General features: G+C 32.4%; 1 protein-coding gene across 1 annotated transcript in view; it reads right to left on the bottom strand.

Annotated features, from left to right (window-relative positions):
* Positions 1–5,000, bottom strand: part of LOC122628570 (mushroom body large-type Kenyon cell-specific protein 1-like) — an 83,910-nt gene that overhangs the window by 69,326 nt on the left and 9,584 nt on the right. The window lies entirely within an intron of this gene.

Genomic DNA, 5,000 nt, shown 5'->3' with positions numbered 1-5,000 from the left:
GAGATAAAGAGATAGATGATCTTCGTCCCAGTCGATTCACACGAATACACACATAAGCACAATTACAAGTTCGTGTTTGAGCATGCGAATTGTCGATCGCGATGTTACGAGCAGAGGATAAGCAGGCAAAGCGCTGACGGTTATGTCAGCCGCCTACGCATATATTCGTCCACGTCGATTTCGAAGCGGGAGTTATACCAAGAGATACGGCAGATAGTGACGGTAATTTACCGTCATTATGGATGGCCAGGAGTGCCTGAGGGCTACGAGTATGATCCCATGCCCATTTTGGAAGACCTTTATATACCTGTATATGTATGTATATACCATGCAACTCGATTAACCGTTCTCATTAACCAACTTCCAATCGTAGGATCTGACTCTCTCGATCGGTGTGAACACCTTCCGGCTATTCGAAATCTACTTGGCGAACTTTGTTTTCAAGTAGACTACTTAAGTGAGTACTGTGTTCCTTATGAAATCCCTCTTTCTTTCTCTTTCTCTTTCTCTTTCTTTTCTATTTGAAATATAATATATCAGTTATAACTAACTATATATATATATATACACATATATATATATATATTTATATGGTGGGTATGTGTATGTATATATACATATATATAATTGATATATTGTTATATTTAATATATACGAATGTATGTACGAGTGAATTAACACATTGTTAATCGATTTATTTATTTTAACGAGAGAAGAAAAATGTGTTGATCGGTAAGAGACGCGAGGGTGTCGATTGTCGCATTTCCGAACGGAATGAAGTGGTTATGTCAAGAGGGGACGAGGAGTTTTCCGAAGAAAGTAACGTGAGAGTTTCGAGGTTGGATGTTGAGACTCGAGGGTTGATTACATTACGACGGAGACCCACTCTCCCTCTCCCTCTCCCTCTCTCTCCCTCTTTTTCTCTTTCTCTCTTTCTCTCTCTCTCTCTCTCTCTCTCTCTCTCTCTCACCCTTTCTCTTTCGCATAGATACACATATATATTACACACATATACATATGCACATATCATATAATTAACATCGTTAAAAGCATGGATATAAAATAAATTGTAAATAATTATACTCGGTATGACATTAACGAAGGTGACGGCTAAAAGTGACTAACATACCTACATAAGTTTTTCACGATTACAATTTTAATTTAGATTTAATAAAAAAAAAGAAAAAGAAATAAGAAAAACAATAGTAGAGAATTTACAATAAGAGAAAAACAATAGTAAAAAAAGAAAGACAGAAGAAAAAACGAGGAAAATAAGAAAATATTCGTTGTTGAACGTTTCTCTTGAAATTAAAATGTTTCGGTAATCTATATGACCACATCTTATTAAATTTACGTTCGAGTTATAATTGAACTACGCACGTATTATATAACATATTATATATCACAAAATTATATCATTACACAATATATAGTTATATACTGTTACTATAAAAATTAATATCATGATATAATACAATAGTTTTAGTACTATAAAATATCATTGTATAAAATTTGTATAATATATATTATAGTCTTACATAATAATATTACATATATATTGTATTATATAATAAAATGAAACATTTTCTCTCTCTCTCTCTCTCTCTCCGTCTCTCTTTCTCTCTGATCGAGATAAATCGTTTTCTTCTTCATTAAAACGTGTGAAACAAAACTTGACAACTATTTAATATTAACGATAACTATCTTGTTACTAACCCAAGAATTGTAATCAACGTACAAGACACAAAACGTGCCAGTTTACGAGTTCAACCATGGAGCTGGATAGGAAAGAGGAAAGGGGAGGAAATCTTGTCGAAATTCATGGCAAAGCACAGATCGTAAAATCTATAATAGCTACCGATGAAAATTAACGACACTAAAATCAAGCTTTTATCTCTCTTTTATAACGTCATTCCTCGCAATTTTCTATCCCATTCAGGATTATACCTTTCGATGTAACGTCGAGGCCTAAGAGAGAGTCTCGTTTATCTCATGATTGACCTCATAAATCTTCGAATAATAAAATAAAACGAAAATGTCCAGTTTGAAATATCCAGATCGTCTAAGAACCATATACACATATACACATATACACATATACATAAATGTATTATCTCATTTTACTAAGAAATGAAAAAAAGAAGATAAGAAAAGAAAAAATATATAACGAAAGAGATGATAAACGAGAAAGAAAAAGATTTCTAATCCCTACCGTTTGATCTTTAAGGATCATCCTTCGAGTCTCCTCTTTAATTTAAAAAAGTCGATGATCAAAAACTTTCTCTCTCTCTCTCTCTCTCTCTCTCTCTTTCTCTCTATCAATCTATCTCTCTTCCACTCATTTTCTCTCTTTCTATCAATTTATTTATCTATCTCTGTTCCTCTCTCTTTCTTTCTCTTTCCACCTATTAATTTATCTATCTCTCTTCCTCTCTCTCTCTCTCTCTCTCTCTCTTTTTTCCTCTCTTTCATTTTTTAACTTATCCAGAACTTTATTACATTAACTAAGACTAGTATATACCAGTTTCTAATCTCACGAAAGGATTAGGGAACCATTGAAAAGATACGAGACACGATCTTCAAGTGACAGAGCCTGCCAATCGTTGTTACGATCGGCTATTATAATACTGAAATGGCTCCATTAAGAACGTTCACGCGCTATTGGAGCCGTATGCTTCCCCTTCTTTTTTTCCTTTCTCTCTTTCTTTTCATTTTATTCGTTCGTATTTATTCTTTCTCTTTCTCGTTCTCGTTCTTTCTTTTTCTCTTCCTCTTTCTCTCTCTATCTCTCTCTTTCTCTTTCTCTCTCTCTGTCTCTATCATCTTCCTCGCACTTTTCTCTAGACTACGCTAGCTAGGAAAGTGCACTATACAGATCGTTCAACGTTTAACGTCGTTTCCATTAGGCTAACGACCTTGAAGGTCCGATAAAGTATTCACCCTGCCGATAATCGCTGCGTGATTTCAAGTTTAACGACCGCAATATAATATCGTCGCCGAGTGAAGGGAACGAAATAAAAAAAAAAATAAAAGAAAAGGAGAAAAAAGAAAGAAAAAAGGATAGAAAATAAAAAAGGTACTAACAAAGATAGCGATAGAGAGAGAGAGAAAGAGAGACAGATAGATAGTAAGTGTCTCGTAAAACGATAAAGATCTAATTAAAAACCAAACTGTTAATCCATAGAAAAGAAAGAAAGGACACAATGTGATCTAATTGATCGAAGAAAAACTTGTTCCCTTCTTTGCGACCTACTACAGTAAAAATGTTCGCCGATCGCGAACGAACGGTAATCCAGGCAAATGAGTACTTTACAATGTTCAAAGCCGGATTAGCATGTAATTATTACCTGCGGAATCGAACCAAGTTATTTTAACGAGAGAGAGAAAATGTGCCATTAAATAATCGTGTGCTTGGTATGTAATCGTATAAAATAAACGTGAATATAACGTACGATGATCTCGGCCTTTGATATCGTCGGTGCTTAATTAAATTTGATAATTAACAGAAATGATATTCGATTTACATATACATATATATATATATATATATATATATGCGTGTGTGTGTATATGTGTGTGTATACATGTACATATGTACATACAATATCGTTCGAAATGAAAATACGAAGAAAATTAATGAACGTGTTTCGAACGTGAAAATAATTATTGAAAAGGTACAAAATAATTTACGAAAGTTAAAGACATAAATATATATATATATATATATATATATATATATATATATATAAATTGGGGCGTTATGAGTTCTTTCTTTTTTGTTTACTTTTTTTTTGCTCTCTCTCTCTCTTATTGCTTTCTCTTATTTTTTTTTTAATTTTTCTTATAATTTTTTTTTTTTTTAATAGCAGCAAAGATCAACGTCGTGGCGCCGACCAACGGAGACGACAGGAAACATCGGCGTCGCGACGTCCATGTTTCCACGAGTCACCGCCAGATCGAGATAGGCGGCTCTTTCTAAAATGACACCGGGTATAACGTGCCGATAAAACAGAAATCTATCAAATCATTGCTCTGACAGATACATTTAGAGGATGGTATCATCATCACCGTTCGAATGAAAATACGTGACAATATGTGCCTGACGATATCAACAACCTCCGATTCGTAGAGTTCAAAACGCAATTAACTCTTTGACGAATCCAATGGCTGTTTATTCGCGTCAAATATTAACGTTTATATACGTGCAAAATCAATAAATTTTCGCGGACCATCGGTAAACTAAGCTTTATACGCACGTACGTATAAACTCCAATCGTGATTTTATTTTCTTTTCGGATTTTCTTTTTCTTTCGAGAGAAATTGCGATTTCGATTAGATTAATACACTTTGTTTATTATATGTACATTATATTATATATATATATAAAATAATCAAGTGAAATTATTTTCAACGATTATCTTTCTTATATCTCTATAGACATTTAAATGAAATAAGCTATATAACACAAATCTAAAAAAAAAAAAAAAAGAAAATAAAAATACGATGTCGATTACATAATATTTTTAACAGCAAATTAATCACGCGAATCGTGATTACAAGGTTATCTAAAAGAACTCATTATTAACAAACGTGATCGCGGTCTTTTAATAAAAACGTGACGATTAAAATGAATTAGAATAAAAAAAAAAAAAAAAAAAAAAACAAAAAAGAAACTTCAATCTTTTTTTCTTAATAATTACAGTGCCATCAATAATCGGTCATTAATAATCGATACCGTCGATTTTTCCACGAACATGATATAAAAAGTCAATTAATTGTATAACTTCGTGAACAATTATTGACGATAAAAAACATAATGACGACATTTTGTCATTTCTTTGTATTGAAAAACAATAATGAAATATATTAAATGGACGTATCGATTTATATGAAATATACATGACGAATTCGTTGCGTTAACATTAATAACGAAACGATCTCGAGAGAATATGGAAAACTAAATTAAAATGAAAGAAAGAATATATACGAGGCGACAAACT

Source organism: Vespula pensylvanica, chromosome 4, assembly GCF_014466175.1.
Source record: "Vespula pensylvanica isolate Volc-1 chromosome 4, ASM1446617v1, whole genome shotgun sequence".
Taxonomy (NCBI): Eukaryota; Metazoa; Arthropoda; class Insecta; order Hymenoptera; family Vespidae; genus Vespula; species Vespula pensylvanica.
This window is presented reverse-complemented; position numbering and strand designations above follow the sequence as displayed.